Source organism: Poecilia reticulata, chromosome 10 (genome assembly GCF_904066995.2).
Source record: "Poecilia reticulata chromosome 10, P_reticulata-male-v2, whole genome shotgun sequence".
Classification (NCBI taxonomy): domain Eukaryota; kingdom Metazoa; phylum Chordata; class Actinopteri; order Cyprinodontiformes; family Poeciliidae; genus Poecilia; species Poecilia reticulata.
Genome location: NC_088839.1, coordinates 32,466,006 through 32,475,894, shown reverse-complemented (window position 1 = coordinate 32,475,894; position 9,889 = coordinate 32,466,006). Strand labels below are relative to the sequence as shown.

The 9,889-nt window shown below is 40.1% G+C and overlaps 1 long non-coding RNA gene across 1 annotated transcript; it reads right to left on the bottom strand.

Annotated features, from left to right (window-relative positions):
- Positions 1–622: 622 nt before the first annotated feature.
- Positions 623–7,698, bottom strand: LOC108166605 (uncharacterized). Its single transcript, XR_001776960.2, has 4 exons — positions 7,151–7,698; positions 5,283–5,508; positions 4,866–5,026; positions 623–985 (listed from the first exon to the last, which is right to left on the bottom strand). It is a non-coding gene; the product is annotated as an uncharacterized LOC108166605 (long non-coding RNA).
- Positions 7,699–9,889: the final 2,191 nt, after the last annotated feature.

The following is a 9,889-nucleotide window of genomic DNA, read 5'->3' as shown; positions in this document are numbered from 1 at the left end:
GAAAATGTCACAATTCTCACAGAAACATAAAAACAAAACCCTAAATAATTACACTTTAAACATAGAATTAAAATAGTGGCTGTTGGTAAAATGTCAACAATTATAATTTTGTTTTAAATGTCAGGAAACAGTTTTATTTAGTGAGACTGAGAGTAAAAACCTCAGTAAGTTTTCACACCCTGCTGATATTTCCTCAGCATTTTGTAATTTGTCTTCAAAAATGATCAAATAAATGATCCCACTACATTTGAACGGTGTTTTTGATTTTGTCCTTACTGTATTTATTTTATTTGTTGTACATTTTCATGCTTTTATTTTTGTGTGAACTAACATGCCTTGATTTTTAGGTCACAGCTGAAAACATTTTAATACAGAAATGTGGCCGTAGTGTTTATTTATTTAATGTTTGACTAAGATATTTAATAAATAGGCTGTTTAAAAAGGCTAAGTTATATATATTTAACAATGTTATTTGTATATTTATTCTAGATTTCGTTCCTACCTGCACCATTAACACTTATATATATCAGTATTTCTCTGTGTTGACGTTTTGTTGCTAAATCCGCTGTTGTGTCTCTGCAAAGACAATAAAGTTAAGTCCACTGTTACATAAATTACAGACCGACTCCTGTTTGATGACGCTCTTTTTCTCCAGACGTCGTAAATAGATGCAGTTTCATCGCTCGGTTAGCAGCGATCAGGTTTTAACCTTCCAGCCTCTGCAGAAAGTCACGATGCTCTGAATATGAAGTGCTCTCTCTCCTCTGTTCTCAGCAAGATGCTCCCTGTTAGCCTGGAGGATGTAGAAGCAGCTTTTTCTGTCTCCGGCTGATGGAAAGTGATTCAGCTTTCTTCGGAGGCTCTTCACCTCGTGTTGCTGTTTTCTCTCATGCTTTGATCTGCTTCCATCCAGGACTTGCAGGAATCGGTGCAGAAGGATTCCTCACTGCGACCCGCCGCCGTCGCTCCCTGCTGAGCTTCTCTGCTGTTCACAGAAACAGAAGAATGACCTGAGTTGTGTGGAAAACTATTGAATTTTCTGAATTACTGGAAGTTACATGTTAAAAAGTAATTCAATAAGTGGATGAATCGGTTTTTTTTAACATCACAACCCAAAATCTTCAATGTGTTTCATTGGATTTCATGCTGTGAAGCAAAACGGGGCGCTGAACGTTTGGTTGATACAAAATGTGACGTATCTTCCCATCTATTCTGATATTTCTAAATATAATCCAGTAATAGTAATTTCATTCAGAACTGCAGATAAAAAGCAGCAGCATGGAGACCAAGCAACTCAGCAGCAAAGTGTAAAAATAATGTCCTCAAGTAAAAGTAAGTTGCTTTCAAGCAATTCTACTTAAATACCGGGAAAGTTTCCCGTGTGAAATGTTACTCAGATAAAAGTTTCCCACTAAAACCAGGAGAAATTCTGGTTGCGGCTCAACGGCGTCAGGAGGAAACACATTTCATTCAGTCGTCCATGTCAGAATCAACATGATTGATTTTGTTCTTTATTCAGTTATATGATTTTTACTGTTTCGCCATTCATGTTGTGTAATTGTTTCTTTTTTTTTCTCCAACTTGCTGCAAGGAAAATGTCCCAAATTGGAAAATAATAAAGTAATATTAACAGAAATAAACCGGTGAACTGTTTTGTTTGGGGCGACCCGCCTCAACCAGCTGGACAGGTTTCTGCCCAGCTGCTGTTCTTCTCCGTAACCGCTAACATGCTTTTCCCGCCGGTGGAGTTACGACAAAAACATCGACAGAAAATGACGTCGTAGTCGGATCAAAACCGCTTTGGTTGTTCCCACTGGAATCACATTAAAAAAGATCAGACACGGCCCAGATCTGAGCGTTCGGTCGTGTTTCTCCTACATTAACCTGCAGAGTGAACGAAGTCCAACGCTGCAGGACGGACTTTGATAATCCTGTTTCAGAGAAACTGGTGGAGGAAAACCACAGAAACACAACCAGAGATACACCAGATGGTTTAAATCAAAGACTCACGGCCTAGTCAAAGTTCAGCTGATGTTCTCGGATGTTTTCTTTCCAAACTGACTGAACGAGAAATGTTTCAGTGTGTAGACATTTAAATCTGAGACATGCAGATTTACTTCCAGACTCTTAAGTCACAAAAAAAGTTCCAGAAAGTGTCTGGAAGCAAAGATTAACAGCGTAAATCTGAGCTCATTTTATTTTTATGGTATGAAACAGCAAACAGAAAAACTCCACCGGATGCAGACCAATTGCCTGGATTTAAAAATACATGACCTTGTTTAATTTGCCGTCTGTGGTAGGAGTCCAGGAGAGGCTGCGTTCTCCAATTAGCCTGATTGCTACAGACACTGATAAATAAAGACCTTCAGCGGAAAGTTCAACAGTAAGCTGACGTGCAGCAGTTTTTCTCCGAGCTAGCTGAATAACTCACGGTGAGATCAATGGTGGAGGCCCTTCCTCCATGAGGAGAGGCTCATTCAAACTCCCCCTAAAGAGCCGTTATTTACCGCTCGCTCACGCTGGGACAAATGAAGTCAGCATGGGCCCATTACTGCGTAATTAGAGGAAGAACGAGACAAATATTTAACAACACCAGCCTTTGTGCTCATTACATCGGCCTCAGAAAGGAGATCACAGTGATTTCCAACTCTAGATGTGGAGATCAGCTTACAGCCACTTATTACTGAGATATTACTGATGGCTTAATTTATGCTAGATTGTTTTTGTAGAAAAGCAGGAACATTATTATAAACTGATGGATGTTGGAAGTTACATCCAAAAAGTTATCAGTTTTTGTTTCCAATGAGCAAAGTTAAAAAAAAAACAAGTGTTCCCAAGTCTCTTTTTAAGTAAAATGCCAATGTGATGAAAAAAGAAACAAAACATGAACAATAAAGAAAAATACCTTCTGCTGTGCTTAACATTTTCAATTGAAGGAATTTAACTTTTGATTTTAATATGTTAAAAATTGTATCTCAACCTTATTTTTTAAATTTTATTTACAAACGTTCTAGATGGAACCTTTTATATTTGTAGGTTTCCAGTACAGCCATAAATCCGACGCACAAGCTACATCCGCTAACAGCAGTGATGCGGCGAAGCAGCTTCTCTCGGCCCACTAGGGGTTAATTTCTGCTTCATAAAACGATCTGATTAAAAGACTGTTGTTGTGTTCAAGCTGTGCTAAAAGCAGTTAGCCTGTCAGAGGAGCTAATCAAGCCTAAAGTAGCATCTCAATGCTAACATGTAGCAACAGCTAATGCTAATGAATAACAGATTAAAAACAATTTGTTGTTGAGCTCATGATGTCTACATATTCAATAATTTAGCAGCAGAAAATGGGTTTTGAGTTGAAAATGTTTCTTATTTTATAGATTTTAATTGAGTCTCACCACTAGAAGATATAAATTTATAACAGACAGAGAGAGAAGGTCCTAGCTGTGGTCCAGATAAGGAGCAACACAGTTAGTTTTCCACTGGTGTGGAGTGACTGACTGCTGTCTGACAGTTTATTTAGTGCAGCGCTCCAGAACCAAACATGGAGGCTGGAAGGTGGCCGTACTTCCTGCGTGTGCAGCGTCTTTAATGTTCCCTGCTGCTGCCGGCAGCCGTGGACTAACAGCAGGATCAGAGGCAGCAGCAGCAGAGATCAGCGGCCCTGATTATCGTCATTATGATGATCGCTGGCTTGATCAAAGTGAAAACACTACACTGTGTTTTTCTGCCTTCTCGCTCGTTTTCGTTCAATTCCTGGTATCCGTGGCAACATATTGTCCAATGTGGACCTAAAATCTAATCTTAGCAGACAAGTTGAGGACAAAGGCAAAAGTGTCAGGCCTAGAAAAACCTGCAGCAGATAAAGGATATCTGGAAGTCATTTATTTAGGAAGAGGAACCTCCAAGCATCTGTTTTACATTTTAATTCTCTTGGGTTTTATGTTGTTGCCAATAAAATAGAATTTTGTCTGTTAAATTGTTTGCGCTTTGTTGTTCTTTATGGATTCAGCCAGAGAAATGGAAACAAATTGTGTCTTTGAGAAAGTGGAAAAGTTTCCCAAAGTTCAACTTTATGTTATTTTCTGCCAGAAGAAGCTTTCTGGATAAAAAAAGAAAAAATACCAGGAAGTGGACTACAGCGCAAGGCATTCTGGGTAAATACAACCAAGGCTAACGTGCTAGCCTAGCACTAGCAGCAGAAATGGCTCCTGGTCTTTAGCCTAAAGAGAAATCCTCCAGCCGCTAAAATCCTCCATCTTGTTTCCATCTGGTGAAGCAGGAAGTTGCTCTCAGTGTCTTCAGAGGTTTTTGTGTCGTTTCCTTCAGTGGTTCTTGGTGCAGCGCCCCCACAGGCCAGGAGGGGAACAGGTTGGTCTGACTCAGAACCACAGCAGCTGGAGGTGGAGCAGATGTCTACCGGACTATCAGCTGGGAAAAATGCCCTAAAAAATACTTCAGCATGAAGCCAAGATAACCACAGGTTGACTTCTGGACTCACCCAGTCAGAACCAGAACTTAAATCCAGTAAAGTTTAAAGGCACATTTCAAAACTTGGAAGAGAGGATAACTTTCCAGCGGTGGTGGATGTTACTGTGGAGCATCAACTGTCACACAGCAACTGTCTTCAGTCAGAAGCCTCTGCAGATGAGCTGCGACACAATCTGCTCCCTTCCATCGCCATACAAAGTGACTCTTTGAAGATATGCTTACCTTAATTTCTTTTTGGAATAAATAAAGTATCCGTTATTTAAGTAACTAAAGGAAAACTGGTGTTGTAGGAAACGTTAACCTGAGTTGGTTGCTTCTTCTGATTCAGACTCTGTGCGTTTCTCCCTTTTCTTACCATTTCCAGGTTTGTTTGCTCGTACCTGGGGAGGATTCCTTCCCCTCCATCCAGTTCTCAGCAGCTGATCAAGCGCCACAACATCCCCCATAATCCTTTGCTCTGCTTCCATTTGATGTCATCTTTTCCCGGGGATTAACACAGGCGCCCTGAGGGGCTGCGATAAGCGCGGCTTCTTAGAACAGTCTAGTCAATAAAAAACAGAATCAGGATCCTTAAAAGTTTCACTTACACCCCCAAACACACACACACACACACACACACACACACACACACACACACACACACACACACACACACACACACACACACACACACACACACACACACACACACACACACACAAAAGTCCTTCTGGAGATTTGAAAATCATGACCACTGATTTATCTGCACTTAAAAGTTTAGAAGAAACTTTACAAACGTAAACAAAAATGCAACTTACTTTATTTTGGCTGCACTGGATGTTAAATAAAACGTAACTGTGCAACATTTTACTCCACTGCAGTCGTATCTGTCAGCAGTTTAACAGCAAAGCCTCAGGCAGCATGAGGGAGCTGTTTGGACCCACTGTTTGGATCAGAACCAGAACAAGTGCAGGTGAGATGGACGTCAGCGCTGCTGGGCTGGGGGCTGACTGCAATCCTTTTCTCTGCAGTTTCTCCCAAAAACTGTCCAAAAAACATCACAACGTGAGAATTCATGAAGAGAAATAAAAACTAACATTTTTTACCAAATAAAAATGTAGCCCCATTCCTCTGAGACCCCGAAATATAAGATTTGACAAATTTCCCCAAAAGTCTCATTACTGCTCGTGATTCAATGACAATTCAACTCCAGATGTTCTTCAGCCCCACAAGCAAAAATCTGAACAAAAAAAATCAAATTTCAGAATATTATTTTCTTAATTTTATTCACTATTAAATAATAATTACATTCGTTTAGCACAAATGTTGCCTCATACCTTCTGATTTTAGTTTTAGCAGCAGTTTCCTGGACAGGTCCTTCGGTCTGTTGCTCGTTTTGTGTTTGCCACGTTAGACTGCGGCGCCAAGCAGCTTGATGAATATGGCTGCGTTCACACCGCAGCCTGAAGTGACTCAATTCAGAGTTTTTTGCCGGGTCGTTCACACAGCCAGTAATGCGACCTGTATGTGTTCTGCTCTGCAGTGTTACCGGGAAAACGACCTGAAAGTGTCCCGCATGCGCACTAGAGGGCGCAGTAGCGTCAGCGTTCTGCCAGCCGCCATGAGAAGAAGAAGAAGAGCTCAGTGTTTGCGGAAGTGAACATGGAGGCTAACGGTGGAGCTTAGCTTATATATTTGAAGTTGTTGTCCAACCGGAGCAGCAAATTAACAACTTAATCCTCATATAATCCGTCATGGTTGTTGTTTTTCTTCCTATCAGGAGCAGAATAGTGAGATTTGTTGAGAATCAGTGACGTTCAGTTCGGATAAATGCAGCCTGGACGTTACGGTCGCATTTTAATCGGATACGTATCGGATATGGATCACATTCTGAAAGAATCCGACCTGAGCTGTTCACACTGCCATGAAAAGATCAGATCCAGGTCACATTACGTTAAAACAATCAGAACTGGGTCACTTCCGGCTGCAGCGTGAACTATGACGCCTTCAGCACCACAAATCCGGAACAAACAGCTGAAACACTGAGGTCCTTTTGGACCCGTAATAAATGGAATATTAACCAACATATTTGATGATTTCAGTGGTGGTGTAGCAGGTACCAGGATGAAGACTGAAGGATAAAACAGGATTCAGCGATTAAAACCGTTTAGCATCCAGATTATTTATTTAACCAACAAACCTTTTACAGTGTACAATATTAAACCTTTGTTTTATAAACCTTGTTCACAAGTAGTAATTAATTTCACTTTTTCACATTACCATCTTTCACTTGCATGAAAATAACCAAGGTACAGAATATTAAACAGGATAAATCTTTCCTGCATTCAGCTGCATATTAACATGTCTAACAGCATTGTTCCAACTTTAACCTCTGAATTCATGAACAAAGAAAAGTTTCTCTATCTTTAACGTCAACTAAACTCACTTTACTTTCAGGCTCTAAACTACTTTATGAGTCACCAAGCAACATAAATGTACATTATTCAAACAAAAGCAGAGTAAAAATCCTAAAACCCGGAGTTGGTAAGATATCGCGGTCTTTTAATCACCTAAAGCGGCGAGACTTCCGCAGCGCTGATAAACTGTTAGGTGCGCAGAAACAGCGCCATCTGCTGGTTAAATAAGAGATAGACTTCTTACAGAGTAGTTTTTACCATGCACTGACCTGGAGAATAGTGAAACAGGACAACCAAAACCTGCTTTCAGCATCCAGGCTACGTCTGAGGCAAACAGGAAGTCCGCCGCAAAACCAACCCGGAAGCAACGCCCCCCAAACAAAGGTTCCCCTTTGCCACTTCTGCTCCCATCTCACATAAGTCATAAGTCTTAACAATATTTCAAAATGGTAAAACAGCCAAAAATAATGCGGTGACATTTTTAGGTGCACAACAATGGCTCTCAACAGATTTAATGTTTGTTATTGGTTCTCAATTAGCAACTGTGTGACATTTTTATGACTTTTTATTTTTTGTTTACAGGATATAAAGCACTTTGAACTGTTTTGTTGCTGAAATGTTTTATGCACACAAAACACAAAGAGTGAACAGTTTAAAAACCCAGTAAAGAAAAATCCCAAAAGCCTGAACCTTCAACCAGGTGGTTCTGGAGTTCTGGTCCAATTGAAACAAGACAAATAGACACACTCTGCAGGACTGTGTTTATTAAAATATTTGAAATTCAGGTATGATTTTCCTTTTATTACATAGCTGTGCACCATCCTGTGTTGGTCTAAGACTGAATTTTTTGGGTTGGATGTGATAAAACTAGCGCAGCTCTGCAGAACCAGAATATCTCAAACTGTAGCTGCAGGTTAAATTGTTGGATTTTGTAACAAATAAGGTTCAGTTTTAGATCCTTGTTTTTTCTAGATGTGCTGAGTGTAACTGGGTCTATATTAATAGTTTTATATTTCCACAAAATGTGTTCTTTCATGTATTTGTCTACTTGACTGTTGCTGTGTTCCTCTGTGTCTACTACAAGAGGTTTGGTCCTCCAACTCCGCCTTATTTTCTTCTTCTTTTGTTCAGGGTCCTCCAGGACTATTATAAATATTAAGTTATTAATTTCCTCTTTTGTTATTCGTTCCACTGGGGAGAGGCGAGTTTTATAATCTATTGTAATCCTTTCATTTATATTGTTCAAATGTTTATTTTTCCTTCTGTATTAATGATAAGTGTTTGGATATTTTCATTTGAGTTGCTATTACACCTTTATATCATTTGATGCATGCTAACTATTATTTTGTATAGATCGGGTTGGAGAACTGGAGCACATGCAAGGTGCTAATGCTAATATCTCCCGATTGACAGATTAAATAAACGGAGACCGTCTCCAAACCCAGACTTGATGTCTTGTGGTTTGTCTGATCACCACACAACACACACAACGCAGAAATCCACCGGTCACATGAGCAAGAGCACCACGGCTTGGTTTATGAATTCAGTTTCAGATTTTACAACCACAGAAGCTACAACATATTTTTTTTACTTGAGACAAGATACTTTTTCAGAAAAAAGAACAAACTGAGGCAAATAAAAGAAAAAAACAAAAAATGATTTGGTCCGTTTATTATTTTTGTCACTCTTGAAACATTTAGCTAGGATAAAAAAAACCTTTTAGGGGTAAATAGTTTTGTTTACAGTCAGACCACTTGCATGTTGTTGGCAATAACAAAATCAGCAGCAGAGAAGATGGAGGACGGGCCTAATGAGCAGAAAACAAAACCACATTAATACAGAAGCCTCGCGTCCCCAACTGCATCCGACACTCTGCTCCTCAGTCAATAGCAAGCGATCAATACCTGGACCAGCGTTTCCAGATCAGGCCAAGCATAAATCATTCATGTCGTGGCTGAGTTATTGACCTTACAGGAGAAAAACAAAAACACACAAACTCATGGAAAACATAGGGAGAAATATGTTTCCACCGTTCAGAGCCCCGTCTCCTCTCCTCACTCTCCCTCCGCTTACCCACAGAAAAACGAGATCATTTGCATTTCCCCGGGGGACGGCCCCGCTGGGCTCCCACTACGTTACATGTGTACAGAAATTTTTCTTCATTGCTCATCTAATCACTCAACAGATAAGGCTGAGGCGTTCTCTGAGGGGGGAAACGGAGACGCACAAAAAAAAAAGTTAATGAGGTTTTTCCTGTCCTACACCTCCAGAGGCAGGGGTCCACTTAGCAGCTCTGTCATTAGACGCGAATTAAACCGGGACTGTTGTTTTGCTGCGCTATCACTTTTTATGCTTTAATTGCATAACCAAACTGTTCTGCGAAAAACAGAGGAAGCTGAGGATGCTGCAGCGTCGATGCACAGGAACAGAGATCACTGCTACGTTGTTGCTTCCTGTTTTACGCAAAACTAATTTACGCTCACAAACCCCTGCTGCCGATTATTCGTTGCATAATTTGAAAGTGGAGCAGACGAGGAGTCAGACACACAGGAGAAGCAATACGTTAGCAAGAACCCTTTAGCAAGCCACAAACGGAGTTCTAATAATATTTTAAATCGCCTCCTCTCTGCAATCCATCATGGAGATAGCGATCTCTCTCTGTCCCTCCCTGCTGCAATAGACTTGCAGACATCTCACACAAAGTCACCTGCATACAGATTTATGCACACAGAAACACAGGAATCCTTGGAAATGCGACTTTAGTCTCAAAACAATGCAGATTTCATGTTTTGATCACATAAAACTAGTGGTAATTATTTAACCACATTTTAATTGTCAAAATAAGCAACTTTTTCAATTAAAAAAACGTTTTTACTGTTAAGTTACTGAATAAATAGACATGAGATCAAAAACATTTCAAGTTTTTAATCTGTTCTTCAACCGTCAAATTGGTGCAAATTCAGCTTTCAGGAACACTTTAGCATTAGGGACGACTGTGCTGCTAGCAT